The sequence below is a fragment of the Leucopleurus acutus genome (genome assembly GCF_964270905.1).
Source record: "Leucopleurus acutus genome assembly, chromosome: 4".
NCBI classification, from domain to species: domain Eukaryota; kingdom Metazoa; phylum Chordata; class Mammalia; order Artiodactyla; family Delphinidae; genus Leucopleurus; species Leucopleurus acutus.
Window position 1 is genome coordinate 126,201,884 of NC_139146.1, and position 26,750 is coordinate 126,228,633.

Genomic DNA, 26,750 nt, shown 5'->3' on the forward strand with positions numbered 1-26,750 from the left:
TTTGGCCCTGCCAGAGTATGGGATCTTAGTGCAGCATGTGGGTGAGATCTTAGTTCCCCGACCAGGGATCAAACCCACACCCCCTGCATTGAAAGCATGGAGTCTTAACCACTGGACCACCAGGGAAGTCCCTTTATTACATATTTTAAAAGTGATTTGTCTTTTTCTCAATCCCCCCCCCCCTTTCCTGAGCATGCTCAGTTCTTGTTTCATATCTTGTGTTTTGACCATTTCTGTTTTTGATTTTTGGTTCAAGATTTTTAAAAAATATGTAAAAGTCTGTTACAGATTCATTTTGGAATATTATTTTACAGTTTTCTGTTTGTGGATTTTTTTTCCTTTGGTGAGAATTTTCGTTAGCTGGAGTGTTTGGACTTGGAATGTCTGTGTTCTTATAGTAGCTTTTGAAATTAGTGTTGTCTGCTATTTCTGTTCATTTCATGGCTCAGCATTACAACTTGTATGTAGATGGGGTGAGGGATTTGCTTAGTTTATAAGGTTTTCAGTTCACGAAATCGCATTTTTGTTGGTATGGTGCAGTATAATTTCTTTAATCTACAAGTTTTTTGTTTTTTGTTGTTTTGGTCTGTGAGGGGGAAGGGGTAGGTATATTGTACAGTTTTTGAAATTCTTTTTTGTTCTTTCAGAGTACTTAATTTCTACCCTTTGCTTCCTTCTTTTCCCTTCACCACCAGGCGTCTAAGGGGTACCCAATCCAAATTATTTTACTGTCTCCCAGAACTGTTGCCTTCCTGGGACTGCCATCTTTGATCCTGCGTACTTTACGTCCTCCTTTTCTGTTCTTTAGTAGCCAGTGATCTGATCTACCCTTGTCTCAGATGCCTTTTCTCAATATTTTCTATTTTCTATTTTCTCAATATTTTCTATTCACTTTTCTCAATATTTTCTATTCAATATTTTCTATTCACTGATAGCAATAATTATTTGTATTTACTGAAACAAGGGTTCAGGCTAACATTTTAGCACCTATTGTGTGTACTTATTATCTGATTTGTTCTTAAGCCGTTGTAACATGTAGGTATTACTATGCCTGTTTTACTTTGATGAAACTGAAGCTTAGAAAAGTTAAATAATTGTATTCAATAAATATTGAGTGCCTACTATATCTAAGGTTGTTTCCTATATGCTAAATGTGGAGTCATAAATAAAACTGATACTATTACAAAGATTTTAAAAAAGACATAATGATCCTTGATAATTATAAAATGTAGAATTGCTTGGTTATGTTGTTTGTTACATATATTTTAAATAGGTAAAGAAACACATTAACCAGAATTTGCAAAATAGACAAAAAAATAGAAACCACCTGCATAATATGCTATCCTTTCCTGAAAAAATATTGTAATTCATATCTACTTCCTTGATAGTTACTTGGCATCTAATATTTATTGCCACAAGTTTATTTAATATTTCAATAATATGTCTAGGTGACATATGACAGTTTCTTTTTTATGTACAAAACAAAATGTAGTTGTATTGCATATTGTAAAGCAGATCTTTTTTAGATACCACATGGCTGTGTTTTAGTAAATAGATTAAATAAAAGTGAACCTTTTTGGTTGGGTCTTAATGATATTGCATGATGGAAGGTATCTATATTGAGATTATGTTTATATCTGTATCCTTGTTTATAGAAAAGGGATATTCATTCTAACTTTGCTCTGAAGTCATATGTTATGGGCTGCTGTGGGGCTGGGGAGTTTCCACCAATAATATAATATATCCTAATATTGATAATGTAATGTAGATATCATTCTACTCTAAGGAAAAGAATAAAAGGAGCAGAAAATGATAAACTTGGAGTGCATATACAAATTTCTCTTTTGTAAAATAATTCATTTACACTTGGAAACTTGATTAAGTAATTTGGGTTGTTTGCTGTGATATTTTGCTTACTGTAATGCCTTTTTAAAAGAGGTATGCATGACCTGAATGTTAACTGAATATTTTCCATATGGAAGTAATTGGAGATAGGACGCATGGGACTAGAGACTGAGAACTTTTTGAGTACAGAGCTGTGCAGCCAAGTTTTACTTTCCGTGGCTTATTCCCAAATATTTATGCTTAGAAAGGTTTCAAGTCATCTTATTAGTTACCCCATTGGAAAGTTTGGAATCTGCTGTATATTTTCTTAAATACATAAGCTTATTATTATGCCAAGGTTATGTACATTGGTGTATATTATTTCTTTTCTTAGTGCTAGATAAAATTTGTTAAAACAGGTTTTGGTGCTTGAGAAAATGTATGTTTCCAGATTTTACTCATTTGTAAAGATTATTATTAAAGATAAAATAGAAGACAATTCAAAACTTTTGTAAAATGACCATTAAAGACAAATTAAATGATAGGTTAAAAAGATCATTGTTACAATCCTTTCAATTATGAATGAAAACTACGTAATTATTTAGTGACTATAAATGTCCACTGTGGTCATATTTAAAGGAAGACCAAATACTACTTTTAGTTAGTTCCTGATTTAAAAATTATTATTTTGCCAAATTTTGTTAAAAGTATTAGGAATACACACACACACACACACACACATACACATCTCTATATATGCTTGTTTCTATTCAGTTATTATGAACTTATATTTTCTGTCATTATGAACTTAACGTTAAAGGAAAAATATATCTTATGAACTAGTATCATTTGATTTTACTTCTCACCTTTACTGTTAGTTTCTTGTTTTTAAAGAAATTTGTGAGGTCTTACTTTTATACCTGATTTAAATAGGAACTTTAAATATTTGACTGTTTAACCATAAAGTATTTGTCTATCAGGGAATATATTAATGTGTATTTTGTTTATATTGTCTTGTTCTCGATTTTCTAAGGTCTGCTTTTTATGTATAATTCCCTAGCATTTGGTGGTGTGGTCTAGTATGGTCTAGCCTGTGTGAAGGGAGAGTCATGTACCCATAAGATAAATACTATTTGTTAGAGCATCAGTTTTACTTGAAGAGTTGGAAAAAGGGAACATTAGGCAATTTAACTGTTAAGTAATTAGAAGGTTATTTATATAATAGAATGAATTCACAAATAATACAAAGTTGAATGCAAAATGTGTGTTAATTTTTAATGTGAGTCAAGCATTCCAAACAATTTGGCTTTCATGTAGGCTGTTTCAGACTGTACTTTTCATTGTCACAGGTTAGATGGAGCTGAAGAGTAGGGGGGATAAGATCGTTACATGTTTTTTACTTTTACCTTTGGTGGTTTTTTGCTAAACTGAAATGTGAGAAGTATTGTCCTAAGGTATTTACCCCTAACTCTTCAGCTGCCTCTGGATACCTTCTTTGTTCCTAGGATACCTTCCTAGGAAATCAGTTTGCCAGCATCTGCTTATCAGGACAAGGCCTGTTTCTGGGTTGGTAGTATAATATCTAAAGGCTTTCTTGTCTTGAGGTATATCATCAGCAGAAGTTTGTCTTCCTTTCTGTAGATCTTTAGAATTTTAATCTTAGCCCTTAGATAGTGCTTTCAGTCTTTTTTGGTATTTTTATTGTCATTACTATGTTTAATTTTGTTAACTAGAATCTGCATTTTCTTTTTTTCTGTCCATTTAGTTGGGCTTTATACTTTTCTTTGCAAAAATCTTGTGTCCTGAGGTAAATTTGCATCTGAGCATTTAATAATTAAACAAATTACCATTGTGAGTGGATTTATTTTATATGAATAGTGTGCCACAACTAAATTGTACTACAGTTGATTTTTCCTTTTTGTGGAGCTTTTACAGTGTTGATAGTATTTTTGTTTGCTTGCTCCCCCATATGTATAGCTAAGTAATTACCAAAATAGGTGTTTTTTGCCATATTTATTCTATAATTGCTACTGTGCAATTGAACTGCAAAAGGAGGACATTCTCACAGTGGTTATATGTCACTGCAATAAAGTGATCAGTTGAGACTTGTATTGATTTAAGGAGTATGAAGGTGGTAGTGAAAGATATAAGACCCAGGCTTAATGAGAAGTATGTTGTAAAAATTGGCAATTGACAAGAACTGTGAGGAATTTAGAAATACTTTTAAGGTTTGTGGAAATGTTGAAGAAAAGCGATGAGAGCATAACTTTATAAAGGTGTAATTGTGTAGTGAAAAGGATTATAAAAATGCAGGTAAATTGTACTGAAACTTATGTTTTGTAATGTTTTAATAACTGGGGCAAGTAAGATATTTTAAAAGTATCATGTGTTTCTTTTTAAATTTGTTGGTAGTTTCTATGAGACTGTCATCAGAACATTGAGGGATTCCTTTCAAACTGTTGGAGGCATTGTGGAAGCATTCCTTTGCAGTTTTGTAGCAATCAGGCAAGAAGCTTGAGAGGATAAATGCTGAGTGCTGTGTCTTCTTTGTTCAAGAAATAGAAATGCAGCATGAGATTTTTAAAGTAAAATTTTACATCTTTTACAAAAAGTTATGATAGTGTGGAGTTTTTTGAAGATATGTGAAGGATAAAATAGGATTTAGTTCTCTATAAGGTAGGGATAAACTGTCGATTTGGATTGTGTTGATTTGTGAAATATTGTAATTAGGGTAAATTGAATGGGTGATGGGCAGTTTGAGAAGTGATTGCTAATGCTTTTTTTTTTTTCGGTGAAGATATTTTATTTTTCATAAAAATATAATTGTACAATGCTCTTCAGAGAAAGAAAAATTCCTTCAGTGTCCCAAAATACCATGTGATTTAGTAGTAATTTTCCTCTCCTTTAAAACTAAAAATGTAATTGATAATAGGCAACTGATTTCTTGTGAAACATCGCATTTACGTTTTTAAATTTTATTTGCCTTTGTTTTAACTAAAGGTAAGTCTGGTTTTAACCTATAGTTTTTGGAATGAGCCAAATCAAGCCTATCAATTCAAAGATAATAAAATAAAATGCTAAATGGTGATGCTGATCGATACTGTCAGATAGCTGGTAAACAGTGATATGAATTTGCTGCAGCAAGATTCTGATTCCGATATATTAGAAAGATTTTAGGTAAAATAGAAAAAAAATTTAAGAACTTCAAGTATATCCTAAAATTTGATCTAGTCAAACTTATTCCATATTATACTCAGTTGCTCTAATATACAACGAATCTATGCTAAATTAATGACAGAAAATTAATGACTGGTCTAAATTTTCCCCCTTTCCTTTCCTTCTTTGGGAAAAGGAAAAAGGAAACATTACTCTGTGTACTCAACAGAGCAAGGAGAACAGCAGAACAGATGAAAGGGGACTGAGCTCACTGACTCTTCAACCGGCTTCTGTTCTCTCTCAGCCTGTATGTTGTCCTTATAGGTGAGTGAGTGATGCTAGGATTTCAGCATGCTGCTCCTTAACTGGAATGGGACAATTACTTAATTTATAATTCAAGATCTGATATCTATGTAACAACTTAAAACTCTTGACTAGCTGAGACCTTGCTTTTTAGATATTTTTCACCAGTCTGGCTCTAACTTTTCCACCTCTAAGATTAAAATAGAAAACAGCAACAAAAAATAACAGAATCCTAAGAAAATATATCATTAGCATTATTCAAAGATGCTAGCTTTTCAAATACCAGTTTTTACATAGTTATCATTAATGAGCAATCTGTATTAGATTTATTGCTGACTGAACAGTGTGTAGTCACTGAATTCACTGTGCATCTTTTGTTTTAGGGGAAGACTGCTCTGCTTACATCCTTATTGTCCTCTCTGGGATTTTTAGTGTATTACTAGAAATCATGAAGTTAGATAATTTTCCTAACAAACCTTTGTCTAGCCCTGTAGGTTCTTTAGATTTGGGATGGATCTGTTGGCTCTCTGCTTCAAAATAGGTCCTAAATAGTGATCATGGTCCTTCTCTTAGTGTTTGTCTGTCTTATTTTAGTGAGATGTGTGACCTCTGGGGAGGTCTCCTTACATTTAGTAAGTTGATCTTTCTCTTTTAGGTAGATAAGCCAAACTTCTCTTGAGGGAGAGTTTTTTTGCCTGTATTTTCTAAAGTGCCTCTCAAATGAACACTGTTGTTCATTTCAAAAGTTGCCCAAAGTGGGAACCTGTAAGTCTTAAGTTGTTCTTAGTGAAAATATAAAATTTAGAAAGATAAGTACCTGAATTAGAAGAAGCGGGTGTCTGGCTTGGGGGTGGGTTGACTGATGAAAAAAGTCAGTTTTGTGCAAGTGTTGCTTTTGCACCTTATGTCTTAGAAGCACAACTGAATGGTTGGCTACTTTCAAGTAGAAACCTGATAAATCCTGGCTCGTTGGAGGTTTGGAGAGATCTCTACCAGGCCAGACTCGTAAGTAAGGCAACCGAAGACTGAGGAAAGTTATTGTAAGGTTTTGATGAGTCGTCTAATGTTTGTCCAAAGGATACTCAGCCTCTGGGAATTGTTCAGGGAACTAACCTGTTGGGGCCTATGCCATTCTGTTCCTCTGAACATCGTCTTAAGAGACTTATATGACAGACCCCACCCCCAGCTCAAGACAAATCTGTCTTATGCAGATAAGACAGATTTCCATCAATGATACAAGTTTTCAAATCTGATCAAATAATGGTATCATTTAATTTAGAGAGAAGTTAGGTTAAAAAATAGTTATTAGGTAAATATAATGGAAAAATAAAAGGATATACAGATGAAACTGTTTATATTTTTAATAAAGAAGGTATACCATTGTAAGTATCAACGTAAAAAGTTTTAGATATGTAAGAATATTTATTTGGAGGACTTTTCTTCAAACGGTTACTGGTTTTTAATAGTCTTAAATTTTTTCTGAGAAACAGGGCCAAGTAGTGTGCCTTAAGGTTTTTATGAATGCCTGTCTTGGCCGTACAATTGCTTTTAAAATCAACTTCTGAGTTAGCTATTAATACTTTTAATATGTGTGAAGTTATACATTTGTGAACCTAACTTGAGCCTATGTAGAACAGGCATTGGCAAGACTTCATGCAAAACTTTCTCTGCTATTAATAGAAAATCATAAGGAATCCCTTCTTGGTAAAATTTATATTTATATTGAAACTATTCTTAAAACTTATTAATACAAAATAACCAGACATATTTACTTTACCTTTATGCAGTCTATAGAAATAAATTGAAATACATTGTTAGGAGATCCAGATTTTCAAATGAGTGAGTTACAGATCATTAGTACAATGACATGGAGTTATTTAACTGAGAAGTGATTTTTCATCTATTTTTTTTTTTTTTTAAATAAACTTTTAGGGATGTCCCTGGCGGTCCAGCGGTTAAGACTCTGTGCTTCCAATGCAGGGGGTGTGGGTTCAATCCCTGGTTGGGGAACTAAGATCCCACATGCTGCAAGGCGTGGCCAAAAAGTAAAAAAAAGTAAAAAAAGTAAAAAAAAGAAACTTTTAAAATAATTGAAGTATAGTTTATATACAGAAAAGTTTAGGTGAACTTTTCTATACTGATGAACTTTTACAAAGTGAACACACCTTTGTAACCATACCTAGATCAAGGTATCCACTCCTCTGAAGCCTCCCTCTGTTCTGCCCCAGTCAAATAACCCATTCACCCGAAGTTAACTACTGTTCTGACTTTGTGATCAGAGATTAGTTTGGTTTGTTTTTGAATTCAGTAGAATAATATATAGGCTTCTCCTCCCCTCCCCGCCAGCTGCTTCATATAGCATTGTGTTTGTGAGATGTATCTTAATTTTGTGTATGGCACTAGTTTTCTCATTTTCACTGAGGTGTAGGAATCCACTGTATAAACTACAGTTTATTTCTCCTTCCTACTGCTGACGGACATTTGGGTCGTGAGTTTTGGGCTCCTTAGATAATGTTACTATGATAAATCTTGTACATATCTTTCTGTGCACAAACATATACATTTCTATTGATTGTATACACAGGAGTTGTATTACTTAGTCATTGGGTATGTGTATTTTCACCTTTAGTAGATATTTCCAAATAGTTTTCCATACTGGTTATACGAATTTCCATTTCTACCTGCAGTGCATGAGAATGCCATTTGCTGCACATGCTCACTTACATTTGGTGTTCTCTGATTTTTCGATTAAAAACTAGTCATTTTGGTGTGTAGTCGTATCTTATTGTGTTGTTTATCTGTGTTTTCCTGAGGATTAGTGATGTTGAGTACCTTTTCAATATGCTTATTGGTTTTTGAAATTATCTTTTATGAAGTTTTTCTTTGGTCTTTAGCTTATCTTAAAAACTGGGTTGTCTTTTTCTTGGTGATTTAAAGTTGTTTTTTTGTTTCTTAATATTTCATACATGAGGCCTTTGGACATGTGCATTGAGAAGATCTTCTCCTACCCTGTAGCTTTTTCATTTTAAGAACACAACTTTTTAATGAAGTCCAATTTGCTGTGTTTATCTTTGTGTCTTGTTTAGGAAATCTTTGCCTACCTCAAAGTCATGACAGTATTCTCCTGTCATCTCACAGCTTTATTGTTTTAAACTTTATTGTTTAGGTCATACTTTCTTCTTCCCTCCTGTTCCATGGCCTGTGGATGGATGTGATTCATTTGACTGATTTTGATTTTAATAGTAGTAGTGATAGAAAATATACTGGTATGGCTTACTCATAAGAAAATGTTTTTATTTTATTTTTATATATGGCATTATAATTTCTGTATGATAACTTATTGCTAGTTAAAATAGATGATTTTTATTTTGTTGATTCTTTAAAAGGAATTTGAAAACTTTTTTTTGTCTGACTCTAAAAGAGGCAATCAGTTTTACTATATACTATGTCATGTTCTGTCTTATTTGTTTTGTTTTTGAGGAGTCATAGTGTGATGCCTTAAAGACATTGGATTGTGCAGTCAATGGCAGCTACTATATTTAAGCAGATGAATGAATCTCTGTAAGGTTTGGTTTTGTAATCTATAAAATGGAGAGTAAATAAGGTGATTAAAAAAAGTGTGTGTAAGTTTTTTCAAATCTTTGGCAATGTGCCTGACAAACACTAAGAGCACTATAATATTTAGTGCTTTTTTCTTGAATTTTTGAACTTCATTTTGAAGATTATTTTGACCTGAGACTTGACTGAAAGGACATATACTATGTTTATTATAAAATTATTCACAGCTAACTTTTGTAAGTAGTAAAATTAATTTGTAAGTTTATGCATTTCTTTTTATTGTGGGTAAAATCTTAATTTTTTTTTAGTATCAACATGAGGTGGATTTAAAAATACTTATGTTAATTTTTAAATAAAATAGAATATAATAAATAAGTAAAATAAATAAATAGAAAATATATATTAATAAATATTTTAAAATATCTTTCTATTTCATTGGCTCTACTTTAACTCTGTAGATGCTACAGTTACATTGTCTAGCTGCTACTTAAAAGGTGGTAACTAGATACTAGAATGTAGAGCTTGGCATTGTATGTTGATGGTTAGGAATAATTTAACATATGGATGCTTTTCTAAGACATTGTTAGTATGCTGTTATCTGATTTGTTATAGAGCTCACTCTTTTTGTAGTCTAGTAACTGCCAATATCTGATAATTCATTAACTTTTCCATATATTACATTTAAACTTTCAGTTGTTTATAAGATTAGGAAAAATTTTGTTAATCATTTGCCAAAGTTCAGCACGTGCTTTGGGTTTTAAAGTAGTGTGAAAAAACAAATTGCTGTCATGAAAATGGGATTCCTGCATAGACTTTACAGATTAGAGGTAACTCCGAAGTTGAAAAATTATTCCTGATATATTTATTTTTTTATTATTTAGGGAGTCTCAACGAGATTTTTAAAAGGCTATCAAATATTTGGTAAGTACATATTCTCCATGTTAAATACTTTGCATGTTACTTAAGTTTACATGTATATTACATTAATGGCATTTATAATAATAGCCTGTGTAAATTATAATTTATATTTCTTTTAATTTTTACCCAGTATTGGAATTTCTTCTCTTTATATTCTGATCCTCTCTGATTCTTTCTACACATTGCATCAAGAAAATTCTTCTAGCATGCAGGCTAAGTATTAAAAGAGTTCAAAGAAGATAGTAGCCTTCATGGGCAGAAATGCTAATACTTTGTGAATGAAACAGGATTTTCCTCACTTGAGATTTTTGTAACAGTTTTTGATTAGCTGTTGATACGAGTACAGATATCAAGATTCTTCAGCCATCCCTTACTCTACTCCTTACATTAGGTCCAGTTCATCACAATAAGCCAATGTGAAGACTCCGATCAGACCTTATGCTGTTTCCTATTTGGGCCACTCCAGTTTCTTTGTAATAACATTATAATATGAAAATTTGATAAGGGCCTGTAATTAAGAATTTCATAAACTTTTGATTTCACTAGATAGTGCTTTTACTGTTTTTACTTTTTTTTTTTTTTTTTTTTGGCGGTACGCGGGCCTCTCACTGTTGTGGCCTCTCCCGTTGTGGAGCACAGGCTCTGGACGCGCAGGCTCAGCGGCCATGGCTCACGGGCCTAGCTGCTCGGCATGTGGGATCTTCCCGGACCGGGGCACGAACCCGCGTTCCCTGCATCGGCAGGCAGACTCTCAACCACTGCGCCACCAGGGAAGCCCTACTTTTTAAAATTTTTGAGTGAAAGTGGGAGAATTAATCTCAGAATGTGTTTTACTTCACTATATAGGATTTTAGAGTTTTGTGCTGTGGTGATTATATAGGTGTAACAGTGCTTTGGTTGGTTACTCATGATAGATTTAAAAATTTTTGGATATACTTCAACAGTGAGGGGAAAGTATCAAGTGGCATATGTAGATTTTGATTATTTTAATATAGTAATAAAATTTTTTTAAGGATGAATACATTTACTTGATTAGCTAAAGGAAATTTCCTAGATACATGAAGAAATATTTAATCATTAATTTCTTTTATTATACTTTTTATGTGTTTGAAACAATAAATATTCAACTGAATGATATTTCTAAAATTCTGTACTAATCATAGTTGATGTAAGTATTCAACAAACTATACCACTCTATTTACTGTATATTTATAATAAATATAACATTTTTAGGAGCAAATGATATTACAAAAATCTCTTAAACAAAATTTTACTACTTTAAAATGTGGTAACTGATTTCTGGTGATGTATTAAGTGGAAAAAGCAATTTACTGCCGTTTTTTCCCCCATTGATGCAAATATTTGAGTTAGTTTGAGTGAACCATATTCAGAGTTGTGTAATCATTACTGCTATCTAGTTTTAGACATCTTCCCCCCCCCCGCCCCCTAGGCAACCAGTAATATACTTTTTCTATGAATTGTGTATTCTGGGCATTTCTTATAAATGCAGTCATACAATATTTGTCATTTTGTGTCTGGCATCTTTCACTTAGCATAATATTTTCAAGGTTCACCCATGTGGTAGCGTGTATCATTTATTTTTATGGCTAAAAAAGATTCCATTGTATACCACATTTTGTTTATCCATTCATCAGTTGGTGGGTTGTATCTACGTTTAGGCTATTAGGAATGCTTCTGCAGTGAACATTCTTGCATAAGTTTTTGTGTGCACTTATGTTTTCATTTCCTTTGGGTGTATAATTATAAGGGGCAGAGTTGCAGGTTAGTATAGTAACTGTGTGTAACTCTGAGGAACTGTCAAAATGGATGCACTGTGTTACAATCTCACCCCAGTGTATGAGGGTTCCAATTTCTCCACACTCTTGCAGACATTGATTGTTACACTGTCAATCTTTTTTGTATTTTAGCCATCCAGATAGATGTGAAGTGGTATTTCATTGTGGTTTTGATTTAGATGTGAAATGGTATTTCATTGTGGTTTTGATTTTCATTTCCGCAATGACTAATGATGAGCATTATTTCATGTGCTTATTGACCATTTACATATGTCCTTTGGAGAAATGTCTCTTGACATCCTTTGCCCATTTTTTAATTAGGTTGTCTTTTTATTGTTAAACTATACACGTTCTTTATATATTCTGGAAACTAGCCCCTTATGAGATAATATGATTTGCAAATACTTTCTCCCATTCTGTGGATTGTCTTTTCACTTTCTTTCTGGTGTCCTTTGAAGCACAAAAGTTTTTAATTTTGATGAAGTCTGATTTATCTCTTTTTTTCTTTTGTTGCTTATGCTTTTGGTGTCATATTGCAAAATTATCTTTAAATAAATATTCATTGATAGTCTAGGTCTGTGACAAGGTTTTAATTATCACAGGGCTGTAAAGCATTGACATTTCCTGTGTTTGACAGCCAAAGCCCAAAGGAAGCAATTATCCTTGTATTTGTGCTTCAATTCCTCTGCTAATTGTTTTAAGCAAAACATTATGTTTTGGTTCCATGTGTTGCCATGAAAACGTTAGCTGTGTGTGATATGTTTATTGATATTGTTCTCATGAATTCATAGTTAGTTTTTTAGATTGGAGAAGAACTAAGTATTTAGTTTATCGTGGTGTTTATTGCATATTTGATTTCATACCTTAATAAACCATCGCTTTTTAGGCTAAGAGTATTATCAGGGTTCTTTTTAGCTTTCCTGTGAGGAAAAAATAGATTTTGAGAATCTTATTGATTTTAATCTTGTGCAGGTTATTTGTAGCAGTGATATTTTGATGTTTTTGTAAATCTACATATGGAATACGTATATTTTTCTTCTGCTTTATTAAGTATGTGCCTTTTTAATTTTTATGGGACCATTTTAGTTTCTTATTTTTTACATTATGTGGTTTTTAAATCAACTGGAGGCATATTTCAGGATGTATTGGCCTGTAATGTTGTCTAATTCAGTTTTTTAGAAAAATGGCATGTGACAATGAAGTGTCACTACTCTTAGTAGATTGGCTTTCTGTGTAAGGGCAAGAGGTTGTAATACAGTATAACAAATATATTTTTATTTGGGGAGTTTACTTTTGTATCTTTCATATTATCTAATAGTATTCTGTGTTAACTTTAGGTTAACCAAAGTCTATTTTAATGAAATTTTATAGAGCTAAGATCATTGATATTCTTCTTGTTAGTTGATTTTAAATCATAGTGTCCATTGATGAACAGTCCTTAAGTGCCCATTGGATGAGTGATATTGTTCTTTACATTGATGTGTGTTATACTATCTGTGGACATTTTGCAGTGGAAAAGGAAATAAAAACTGACATCTCATTCATGGTGGTATTAATTGTGGTGGTATTAATTGTGATAAAAATAAGGAAAAGATTTAGCTGAGAGAGTTACCTCCTCCTATGGTTATATGTCAGATATGGTGATTAAGAGGATTTTGATGATCTATTTATGGCTGAATTAAGGTGAAATGGCTTTTGTGCACTATTCTTTCCCCCTTCCCTTCTCTTGTTCTAAATGCTTATTTACTAACATAATAACTGAGTATATATTAATTCTCTTTGAGTATTTATATTTGAAATGAGGTTTTAATATTAGTAGAGACCTCTTTCTCTTACAAGGGTAGGAAGGATTACCCTTTAGTTAAACCACTAATTTGTCACTAAAGTCAGTAAGGCCTGCCTTATACTACAGGGGGCAGCTTCTCAGCACATATACTAGAGTTTGCCATTCCGCTGATCCATAATACCTTGGAGATTTTGGTCAGGGTTGTATGGATAGAACAATTAAACTATTCTTCATCAGAGGGGTCTTTCACTACTTGCTTTTTTTTTTTTTTCGGTACGCGGGCCTCTCACTGTTGTGGCCTCTCCCGTTGTGGAGCACAGGCTCTGGCCGCGCAGGCCCAGCGACCATGGCTCACGGGCGCAGCCGCTCTGCGGCATGTGGGATCCTCCCGGACCGGAGCACAAACCCGCATCCCCTGCATCGGCAGGCGGACCCCCAACCACTGCGCCACCAGGGAAGCCCTTTCTTTTTTTTTTTTTTAATTAATTAATTAAATTTATTTATTTTTGGCTGCGTTGGGTCTTCATTGCTGTGCATGGGCTTTCTTTCTGTAGTTGCGGCGAGCGGTGGCTACTCTTCGTTGCGGCAGGTGGGCTTTTCATTGTGGTGGCTTCTCTTGTGGCTCTAGGCATGCGGGCTTCAGTAGTTGTGGCACATGGGCTCAGTAGTTGTGGCTCGCGGGCTCTAGAGTGTGGGCTCAGTAGTTGTGGCACACGGAATTAGTTGCTCCATGGTATGTGGGATCCTCCTGGACCAGGGCTTGAACCTGTGTCCCCTGCATTGGGAGGCGGATTCTTAGCCACTGCGCCACCAGGGAAGTCCCTCTTTCACTACTTTCTAATCTCAGGAAAGCTCAGCTAGACTTGAATTATTCTAAATGTCACACTGTTTTTTGCACAAATGTCTGAAAGCTATCGCACAAGTAGTATGACTTTTTTTTTTCTCCCAATACAGTTACTGTAGTAACCACATCATGCAGAGAAGTTTTCCTAAAAGCTTTTTCCTTCAGAACTTACTTTTAAAAAATTTTTTTAAATTTAATTTTATTTACTTTTTTTATACAGTAGATTCTTATTAGTCATCAGTTTTATACACATCAGTGTATACATGTCAATCCCAATCGCCCAATTCATCACACCACCGTCCCCACCCCCCACGGCTTTCCCCCCTTGGTGTTCATATGTTTGCAGAACTTACTTTTTAAATGAAAACTTAATCCAGATTAACTCACATTCAGTCTAGTAGCCATCTTAATTTTATTCTTATTAATATCTAAGATTTCCATTCTCTTGATCTTTCTTCAGAAATTTCTCAAGTCTATTAATCCAGGGGTCCCCAGTCCCCGGGCCGGGAGCCAGTACTGGTCCAAGGCCAGTTAGGAACCAGACTGCACAGCAGGAGGTGAGCAGTGGGCAAGTGAGCGAAGCTTCATCTGCGGTTCCCCATTGCTCACGTTACCGCCTGAATCACCCTCCGCATCCCCATGGAAAAATTGTTTTCCACAAAACTGGTCCTGGTGCCAAAAAGGTTGGGGATCACTGTATTAATCTAAAGAGTTACAACCGTTCATTTCTTCTGTTTTATCCCCTGTTCGTGGACTGCTTTATTTTGCTAGAGTGATATCAGTTTACTGTCTTGAGAGGCTCCTAGTATAAATTCACATCCCCCCCGCCCTGCCCCAGTATAGCCTCAGTGCTTCTTGGTCATCTTTATCTCTTTTTCATCTTCTATTTCATTCCACATTATTAGTTATTCGGAACCTTTCCACTCTCCTCAAATGACCAGTCCTGTCCCTATTTCGCTTATTCTTTCTTCATTTCATATTTTATACTCTTTCTTTCCCCAGTCTAAGTTTACTCAGGGAATAAAATGTTTTCATTTCTTTCAAAAGCTAACATCTGTATTCTCAGTCTTATTCCTCCTTTCCTTCACTGGAACCTTGTTATTCTTCCTTTTATGCTCCATGCCGGGTTCTCTGCCTTATCACACTAAATCTTGAAAAATATCTTACTTCTACTATTTTCCTATCTTTCCCGTTATCACTGAGCTTGTTTGATTTATAGTTGTTGACTCTAGGTGTCCAATTTCTCAACTTTTATTCAATTACCTTCTGCAGTTTGACTATTGTTTCTACTAGTGTTCTGCTTCCTCAAATGAAAGTAAACCACTTTTCTTACCTACCCAGATAGACATTGGTTAGGTTGATGATAGAATGTTCTGTATCATCCCCAAAATAAGACTGAGTTCCAATTGCTAATCTGTGTCTTTTCTTTTTCTCATCCTGTCCTACCTTTTTCAGCATTTGGTATTTTGCTTCTCCTTAACATTCAGTTCTCCCTTGTCTTCTGTAATACTTTAATGGTTTTTCTACTACCTCTCCAACTAAATGCTTGCTTTCTTTGTTATTGCTTTTTTCCTTTACATACCCCTTATGTATAAACTGGGTTGAAGCTTTGCTCCTCCTCATTATATATCATTTTTAGGAGGTGGTCTCTGCTTTTATTATGTAAATTATCACAAATTTGTGATGACTCACAGATGCCACATTTTCCTTTATTACCTGTTTTACTTGAGTCATTAGGTCTCAAGTCATAAGCACCACAAAATTAAATTAATATTTCTCAAGCTGAAAATATTGCCTCGATATATGCATGGAACTCAGTAAACACTTGTTGAATCACTGAATGACTCATCTTAGTCTCCCAGTCTGTTTAGTCTGTTCTTTTTGTTTTAGATAACAATTTTAACCATTCACCTATTCTCATATTGCAAGGCTTATAACATCTTTGACCAACTCTTGTCTGTGCTGGTTAATATTAGTTATCGTATTTTGGTCCTAAGCTTAACTAATGAGGCAGATGATATTCCCATTTACAGATGGTAAAAATAAGGATCACAGAGGTTGTGATTTGCTTATAATTTCACAGGTAGTGGTGGAGTTGAAAATTAACATCTGATTCCTTATCACATGTTTTCTGGTTTTCACAGAAAACATTTTAATGATAAAAGCAGTATGATGGACAAGAAATTATTGTCAGTGTACTGTGTGAGTTAAGGTAGAGAAAACAGGAAGGTGGGAATACTTTAAATTGTTACGTGATAAGATGAAGTCCTAATTTGGTGGGAGGAATGAAAATCAAGGATGTGAGAAGTTTGTCCCTCAAGATTAGTAGAATTTTGACATCTGTTAGTGATGCAGTGATGCCGGTAAAGTATTGAACGACCCCTCAGATAACAGTGATAAAATCCGGATAAAATATTGAAAGAAAAACTATTTAAAAGCAGCAGAAAATGACCAAAAGGAGACAGAAGTCAGCTGAGAAGTTATCCTTTAAAGCCTGAAAATACAATGTGTAAGAGTTGTACATTTGTGGTTTTCTTGCTTTTGAGTGCATCCCAACCTCCTGTATTTCCAGTAGTACAGGACAGAAGTTAAATCTAGCCAAGTAGCTGGAAATTTATTGAGGGAAATCGTAGAAGCAAGTGAACCACTGAAAAGTAAACAAAAACTGATGGAATTTTTTGCCAGCCCACCACCATTACAAGCAATTCTAAAGGAAGTTCATCAGTCTGAAGGGAAATGGCACCAGATTTCAAGTGTTATTTACAGGAAGAAACCAACATCAAAAATAGTGAGTAATTGGGTAATTATAAAAAACTATATACAGTTGACCCTTGAACATTATGGCATTAGGAGCACCGACCCTCCACACTGTTGATAATCTGAATATAACTTTACAGTTGACTCTCTGTATCTGGGTTCCGCATCTGAGGATTCAACCAACTATGGATTGTGTAGTACATATTTAGTGAAAAAAATCGGATGTATAAGGGGACCTGAACAGTTCAAATCTGTGTTGTTTAAGGGTCCACTGTGTGTGTGTGTGTGTGTGTGTATGTATATGTGTGTATGTGTATATATATATATATATATATATATATATTTTGCGGTACGCGGGCCTCTCACCGTCGCAGCCTCTCCCGTTGCGGAGCAACAGGCTCTGGACGCGCAGGCCCAGCGGCCATGACCCACGGGCCCAGCCGCTATGCGGCACGTGGGATCCTCCCGGACCGGGGCACGAACCCGTGTCCCCTGCATCAGCAGGCGGACTCTCAACCACTGCGCCACCAGGGAAGCCCTCCACTGTATACTTTTATTATTAAAAAAAAATTACTGATTAAAGCAAAACTTATAATACTGTATTTTTGGGTTTGTAATGTATATATGAGAACAACAGCACAAAGTTGGGGGTGTTGTGTTCTTGTATTTCTCTGATGTTAATGTTGAGCATCTTTTCATGTGTTATTGACTATTTGAATATCTTTGGTGAAGTATCTGATCAAGATTTTAAGAATTGACATATTACACAGTATTTAATATAACATGTCATAATAAGACCTATTATGACAAATTGACATACTAAGCAATATTTAGTCTTTTTTTTTTGCTGCACTGTGCGACTTGTGGGATCTTAGTTCTCTGACCAGGGATTGAACCTGAGCCCTTGGCAGTGAAAGCACTCAGCCCTAACCACTGAGCCCCCAGGAATTCCCAACAATGTTTAGTCTTCTAACTTATGAACATGGTGTATCTTTCATTTATTTAGGTTGTTTTTTCATTTCTCTCAGTAATGTATGGTAGTTTTTTTTTTCTTAAGGTGGTAAAAAAAACTGAACTCTGTACACATTAAGCAATAATTTCTCATTTCCCCCTCTCCCAGGCCCCAGTAGTATCTAATTTACTTTCTGTCTGTATGAATTTGCCTATTTTAGATATTTCGTACAAGTGTACTGTCATCCAGTATTTGTTCTTTTGTGTCTGGCTTATTTCACTTGGCATAATGTTTTCAGAGTACATCTGTGTTGGAGCATGCATCAGAATTTCCTTCCTTTTTATGGCTGAATGATGTTCCATTGCAGTATTCCACATTTTGTTTATCTGTTCATCTATTGATGGACACTTGGGTTGTTTTCACTTTTTGGCTGTTGTCAATAATGCTGCAATGAAATTTGGTACAAGTACCTGAGTCCTCTTTTCAATTCTCTTGGGTGTATATCTAGGAGTGGAATTGCTGGGTCATATGGTAGTTCTATGTTTAGCTTTTTGTGAAGCTGCTAAACTGATTTCCATAGTGGCTTCACCATTTTACATTACCATCAGCGATTTACAAGGGTTATAGTTTCTCCACATCCTCATCAGTGCTTGTTATTTCCTATCTGTAGTACCTTTGTGGGGCAGATTCCTTAGGATTTTCTACATAAACAATCATGTGAACAGAGACAGTTTTACTTCCTTTTTGATCTTTTTGCTTTTCTTTTTCTTACCTTTTTGTTTGGAATTTCTACAATATAATGTTGAATATAAGTAAGGAGAATAGACATTCTTGCCATGCTCCCAAACGTAGGAGAGTATATTCGATATTTCATTATTAAGTATGTTGTTAACCATAGGACTTTCATAGGTACTCTATCTGGTTGAAAAAGTGCTTTGCTGAATGGTTTTGTTTGTTTGTCTGTTTTTAATCATTAATGGTATTTGATTTTATCACTGACTTCTGCATCTATTGCCACAATCATATAGATTTTCTCTTGAACTATTAATGTGGTTGAATTACATTAATTATTTTTCATGTTAACTCAACCCTGCATTCCTAGATAAACTTTACTTTGTCAGACTGTATTACTGTTTTTATGTATCACTGGATTTGATTTGCTGAAAATTTTGGCAAAACTGGAAAGTGTCCTCTTTTCCTCTATTTTGTATACTACTGGCATATGTTTATATGCCAAATATATAGTTTGTGTAAATCTGGCATATGTTTTCCTTAACTGTTTGGTAGAATTCACCAGTGAAATCATCTTGGTCAAGAGTATGTTTTGAAGGAAGGTTTTGGATTTATGGATTTTTTATTCTTCCTGGTTTTATTCTTTTTTGGGTAAGTCAGCTGTTGTAGTAATTGGTGCTTACCTGGTTAATCCATTTTTCTGTTATGAAATCTGGTTACTGGATTGGATTTTTTTCTCTCTTTTCAAATAGTAGTTTTATTCCTCATTTAGTTTCCTTGGGTTAGTTACAGTAATGAAGAGAGCTACATCTTAAGTATTTAGTGATTTAAAAATATGTAAATGGACTTATATATACTACCAAATGTAAAATAGATAGCTAGTGGGAAGCAGCCACATAGCACAGGGAGATCAGCTCGGTGCTTTGTGACCACCTAGAGGGGTGGGATAGGGAGGGTAGAAGGGAGACGCAAGAGGGAGGAGATATGGGGATATATGTATATGTATAGCTGATTCACTTTGTTATACAGCAGAAACTAACACACCATTGTAAAGCAGTTATACTCCAATAAAGATGTTAAAAAAAATGTAAATGTATAAATTGTCTTCGGTTCACCCATGTGTCACCTAGGTTTTGGACTGCTTTTTCCTCCCTGTTTTAATGTTTTTGCTTGGATGCTAAAGAGGACTTTAGTTCATTGTAGTTTTGTACTGTAGGATTCTTATAATAGCTTTTTGTGTGTATGTCTGTGTGGTCCTATGTTGTAGTATAGTCTTGCCAGGGAAAACTTGATTTTGTTTGATTTAAGGTCTGGTGAATGCCATTTTTCCCCCTGTACATTTACTGCTACCCAGCACAACCTTATATATAATAAAAACAAATTTCTTTCCTAAACTGTAATGTGAACTTTTGATCTATAATAGTTTTAACCTAACTCATAGTATACAGAGTAGGCAAATGTGAAAAATACCCAGCTGGTTATTTGGCATATGGCAGTTTAATAAGTTAAAAAAATTCCTGTTATTGCCTATTTTGAAATTGCATAGTGTTTTGAACTAACTAGTGTGATTTGAACCTAAATTTTAATGTGAGGCACGTTCTAATCCTGCTTCTCTCACTTACCTTTCTCACTGTGAATTTCGTAATACTTTGATTATATTCTTTGTACTTTATTAGAGATCCATTTTTTATTTTCTGTTGCACTTTCTGAAATTTGTTAGTAATTTTTTTTTCTTCTCCTAATGTTACATAAGATTTGAATTCCTGGGACAAAACTCTGGTAACAGTGGGTAATTCTTTTAATATTAGCACTTCTTTCTCTCATTCAGTTATGTAGTTATTGCCTGGCAAATGTCTGAAAAGATCTTTTAACACAAATTTAAAGATTTCTGTAGGTATAAGTAGCAGACAATTTGTTTGGTTTTGGCTAAAGTAATCTGAGCTGGGGATATATTTCATTTAATTTGGGTGTAGTGGTATATATTTATATGGAGATCAGTCATGACCATGTATAATTGTAGGGATGTGTTCTTAATGTCCAGTGGCTCTAGCCATTGAGACAGGAATGTATAAGGCTAGAGCGCATATACATTATGAAAGTGTCCTGCTATGGTCGTTACTAGAAGTATGAGTACACTACTAGTAGCAGCAAAGGAGAAACTAGGTTTGAAATTTACAAAGTCAGAATCAAGTCTATGGAAATGTTTACAGATACATATCTAAAACTGTAAGATTAGGTTTTCATCCTACTCATTCAAAATGTCTGTACTCCTGTATAGAAAATAATACATAATGTAATGTGTATATTGTATATTCACCAAATATTTTTCCTATTTTAGTTGAAATAGCATATTTAATAAAATTAAAATATGTGATTTCATCTGCCTACTGGAACACTTTAGTAAAGCAAGTATGAAATAATAGACTTCTGATTTGGAAGTATGTTGAAGGTGTATTCTTTTGTCATATTTACATTTATTTAAGAATTAAGATAAAATTTAGATTAAATTAATGGAATATGAAACAAAAATGGTTAAAGATGTGCCACAAGTAATTAGAAGTTATTCTGACATTGCAAAGTGAATTGTGACATAAAAATGTTTTGATCATGCAAAAGCAGTAATTCATTTAAGAGGAAAAAATATAAACAGAAGTAATAGGCTCTTGGTTTTTTGATAGTCCAATTAATGAAAATGAATCTTACGAAAATATTGGAAAAATATTTAAATAACTTACTTGTTTGAAACCAGAATCTCTGATCAGTGAACATAGCATAAAACTCATAACCCACCAAGAATGACATTGATGATTGTCTTATCATCAATGAATGTCTTAAATTTAGGGTATGTAAGATTAGTTACTGCACAAGAAAACTTGAATTGAAATCTCAAGTTTATATATGAAAGGAACGTGATAGGAGTTCCTCATATTTGTCAACTCTCTCAAAAATTTACACGACATTCCCAATAACAGGTTGTGAAATTTGAAGTTTGTAAACTTTGAATAATAAAAAATAAATTATGATAAACTATGCTAGAGGAAAGACTAAATTATCCTCCTAATCTCTGTATAAGAAACAGTATAAAATTTTGTCACATGAAAAGCCAAGCAAAGATTACTCAACCAAAAAATGAAGGAATTATGGCATAACAGAATTGTGTCAGACATTTAATTAACGTGTTATTTTTCTGGATTTATTTATGGTATTTGTCAGTCTTTTAAAAATTAGTATTTTGTTATTTTTTCACATTTCAAATATGTATTCACTTTCATTTCTAATTTTGTATTTGTAATTTTGTATTCTTTCTTTTAAATCCTCCAATTTTTAGAAGCTTCAGGTCCCTTAAAACTTAGATGTGCCCCTATTAAAGGGATAGAGCACACACAGATGCAAGTGCAGTCTGATGGGCTTGGTGGGGGATGGTTTAGAGAGACTGTCTTTCTGAAGAGGTGGCACTTGAACAAAGATCTGATTAAAGGCATGGAGAGAACCTTATGAGGGTTTGGCGGAAAGAGCAATTCAAGTAGGGGCACTGTTGTGGGAATGTCTGGTATGCTTATTAAGAGGAGGCAATGAGGTTGGAGCCCAGTGGTTGGAGATGAGATTGAAAAGGAAAGCAAATTATATACTTAAAGCAATTATATATGGCCTGGATAAAAATTTAAGGAATTTAGATTTTGATTCTAGTTATAATAAGCTTACCATTGTAGAATTTTTCACATTTTCAAACTGGCAATGAAACTTTTTCAAGTGCTCATTTGGGGACCCAGTTTGCTTTCATCTTTTAGGTTCTTCATCCTTGTGCTTTATTTTCATGTTCCAACTGCATTAGGAAGGAGAAATAATCTGCATACCCACTCTCTTAAAATGCCCAGTGCAGAAGGGCACACATAGTTTCTAAAATTCATTTTCCTTTGATGAGAATTTAGGTGTAATTGTAAGGCAGAGTGCCCTGCTACATTGCCGTTACTATGGAAGGCGAGAATGAATTTTGGTTAGAAAATTTGTTGTCACTACCACATTAATACTTAGGTGTTAGGACCTAATATCTGACTTATTCTGACTTCTTCTTAGGATTCCATATGAAGGTTGTACTATAGTTTAATGTTTAGCCATTCTCTTATTGCTAGATTAACGTAATTTTTAAGTTCTTGGTATCATAAGCAAGGCTGCAACAAGCAACTTTGTTATGTTTACTTGACTATTAGGGTAGCTAACAAAAAGTATAATTGCTGTATAATAAACATTAAAAAAATGTAATAGATACTGTGAAATTGTCCTTCACGTGTTACTCTCGTCAGTGGATGGGTATATCCATTTCACTACCTCCCCATTAATACTTGATGTTGTTTTTGATAATCTTTTAACTGAAAAATATATTCTCTTTGTTTTGGTTTGCATTTTCTTAATTATTGGTGAGGCTGAACACCTTTTTGTAAGTTTCTGGTAATTCTTTCTACTGTGTCTACTTATATATTCCCATTTTTTCTATTAAAATTGTCTTTAAAAAATATAATCTGGTTATCATTTTAATCCTTTGGATTTTCCGTCTCTTTCAAAAACATTGTCCCAGTTTTTTGCCAGTTAAAAAAATTTTTTTAAATGGTGTTTTATATCGTACGTGGTATTTCTATATTGTTTCAATATAGAAATGGAAAATATTGATATATTACTGGTTTCCAAACTACTCTGTGGAAGCAAATATTTTACAGATTCTGTAGACTAAAGTTTTTTAGATTAAAAACATCTAATGTTTATTTATTTTCTCCTTTTTAAAAAATTTCAAACCTACAGGTGAGAAAATAATACAGTGAACACCTGTATACTCTTCACTTAGACTCAACCAGTTGTTGACATTTTGTTAATATTTTGCCACAGTTTTTCCAGTCTGTATCTCTATTTCTATTCATACCCATATCTACATTTACATATATACATATAATCTTCTTTTGATTACACATTTAGAAAGTAAGTTTTGAGCAAGCAGGTGGTTGCCAGAAGGGAGGAGGGGGTTGGAGGAAAGAACTAGGTGAAGGCAATTAAGAACTACAAACTTCCATTTGCAAAATAAATGAGTCATGGGTAAGAAATGAACATTGTGGGGAATATGGTCATTAACTATGTAAAATCTTTGTACAGTGACATATTGTAACTATACTTAACATGGTGATCATCCTGAAATGTATAGAAAAACTGATTCACTATGTTAACAGGAACGAACATAGTGCTTGAGGTCAGTTATACTTCAAAAACAAACAAACAAATATACATACATAGAAAAGGAGAACAAATGTGTAGTTACCAGAGGTGGGGTATGTGGGCAGGGTAATTGGATGAAGGCAGTCAAAAGGTATAAGCTTCCAGTTATAAGACAAGTACTAGGGGTATAATGTACATGATAAATGTAATTAACACCACTGTGTGTTATATATGAAAATTGTTAAGAGAGTAAATCCTAAGAGTTCTCATCACAAAGAAAATTTTTTTTCCTGTTTCTTTAATTCTGCATCTATAGGAGATGATGGATGCTCACTAAACTTACTGTGGTGATCATTTCATGATGTATGTAAGTCAAATCATTTTGCTGTATACCTTAAACTTATACAGTGCTATATGTCAATTATATCTCAAAGCTGGAAAAAAAAGTTTTGTACGTTCTGACATTTAACTGCTAAATACTAAGCATGTATGATATAAAAATAAGATTTTTGAAAATGTATAGCAACAGTATCATTATTGTACCCATGAAAATTAGCCTTGATTTGATAAAATCTAATAATACTGTCCATTTTCAAATTTTCCTAATTGCTTTCTAAAGATTTTTATAATCCCCACCCCCATCTGCTGCCTGCCCAATCTAGGATCTAATCCAGGATCACTCGTATTTGGTTATAATGGTTTTTTTAGTCTCTCTTAATCTGAAACAGTCTCTTGCCTTTATTTTATATTTTATGACACTGACTTTTTAAAGAGTCCCAGCTAGTTGCCTTGTAGGCATTTTTACATTTTCAAATTTTTCTGAGTATTTCCTTATGATTGGATTCAGGTTAAAACATTTTGGCGAAACTAAAACATAGGTGATAGTGTATGCTTTTCAGTGTATCACACATGCCAGTTTGGTTCATTATTGTTCATGATAAGTTTGATTATTTTCTCAAGGTGGTGATGGCCAGATTTCTTTATTATAAAGCTACTTCTCCCTTATCGTTTATAAGTAACCTGAGGGTGATACTTGGAGGCCATGTGGATATGTTTCCTACCAAGTTTTCATCCAACAGTTTTATCGTCTATTGATGATTCTTGCTTGAATCAGTTATTACACTGAGTTTTAGTGTTTATGGTATTTAAAAACACAAATTTAAATTAAACACAAATTTAAAACAGTTGTGGTATATCAAATTTTAAAGTGTTAGACACCACTAGTATATTAACTTGTGCTGTCACAGCAGCTTTTTAAAAGCATTTCCTGCTTTCTTCTAAATGTATTGTCAATGCCCTCCAGCAAAGAGCACCAGAAGAATACCTGCAGTTGGACAAGTTGGGTGTACTACTCATTGCAGCAAGGGAGCACACACACTATGGGAGACCATGGGGTCCCAGTAAGAGGGTGTCAGGACTTAAAGGATTTGGGCTTTGGTTGAGTGATTTTGGGAATGGTCCAAGGTAGCAGAAGTCCACTCTGGATTAGGTACTGTCAAAAAGCAGGAACAGTTTTATGATTTCGTACCCCAACAAATCTTATCTATAGGGACAGCAGAATAAAGTGAGACTAGAGCTGTAATTGTTAAAGAAGCAGCATTCACTCATACCTTTTGCAAGAGGGGGATGTTTGGTATTTTGTGGCTTGGAGAGTGTTCATATTTTGCCTGTGTTCAGATGTGATTACTGAGTGGTCTTGTAGTCATGGTTCATCCTGATCAGAGTGACCATGTCTAATGCAAATGTTCTTTGAAATTGTTTTATGTTCAACAGAAGAATATCAAGGCTGGCAGATGGTACTAGGCAAGTTCCTGGATATTAGGAGTTCTTTTCCATCTCTCAGTGTCATTTAAAAGAAAGTTTTAAACTCACCAGTGTTTTTAAAGGAAGTTTTCCAACTGGATATATTCTGTATGTAAAGTTTAAGAATGATGACTCTACTGCATAGGTGAGGGGACTGGAGGGTGTGGGCTCAGCTAAATGTGGCTGAGACTCAGATGCATATACAGCTCCTGTGTTCTTTTTGTGCTTTGTCAATAATGTATATAGTCATTGTGCAGTTAATGAATCTGTAAATATTTCGAGCATATTGCATTACAGATAATATTAGTACTCATTTTAAATTTGGGGTGTTTAGTTTTATACATTTATAATAAGTTAACAGCTGTTGGAAACTGTTAGTGATTTAGCTTTGGATTGAAATGTTCCAATGTATCTTTTAGAAATTACTTATTCAGGTACTTATCTTTATATATCAGGATTTTCTTAATATAGTCTAACCCATACAATACAGAAATAAATTGCTGAAACTGATAAAAACTCATGACTACATATTTTTACATTTATTAGACAGCCACATTGTTTTATTAATTCTCTTTATGTAAGTAAATATAACTTAATATAACTTTACACTAATAATATTGTTAATATCTTTCAAATATTATAGTTCCATTTAAGATTTTGTTTGCAGGTATTGTTAATATCTTTCAAATATTATAGTTCCATTTAAGATTTTGTTTGGGAGGGAATGGTTGAATATCACTATCTTATGAATAGCATAAAGTAAACATTTTCTGTTTGTTTGGTATTGTTACTTCTTTAACTCAGAATAGGTATAGTACATATTTATTTACATAGTAATGTATATTTATGTGTATTACATCCCCAGATCTTGCTTTTGAGGATTTCTGACTTCTCCGAATCTGTTTGTTATGGAAATTAGCAATTTTAGCTCCAATATAATTAGAAACTTTATGATAAAATGTAAATTCCACAGAATTTGTTCTGGATAGTAAAAAGAAAAATTTTAATGTTTTTGTTATGACTATTTTAATAATATGTCGTACACTTTGCTTTTTTAAAAAGTAGCATATCATGACCATAGTTCATTTTTGGATAATTTAGGGTTTCCCATTTGAATCCCGG

General features: G+C 33.8%; 1 protein-coding gene across 3 annotated transcripts in view; it reads left to right on the forward strand.

The window, feature by feature from the left end:
- The window catches only part of FBXW7 (F-box and WD repeat domain containing 7), a gene marked incomplete at its 5' end in the record, with an annotated part of 206,006 nt that overhangs the window by 49,425 nt on the left and 129,831 nt on the right, over positions 1–26,750 (forward strand). Inside the window, one exon of one of the 3 annotated variants that reach the window (XM_082838428.1) lies at positions 9,723–9,762. The exons of 1 other annotated variant lie outside the window; for it this stretch is intronic. Of the gene's footprint in view, positions 1–9,608; positions 9,763–26,750 lie in introns of those variants that run through there. One more of the 3 variants, XM_082838426.1, reaches the window with a different exon arrangement.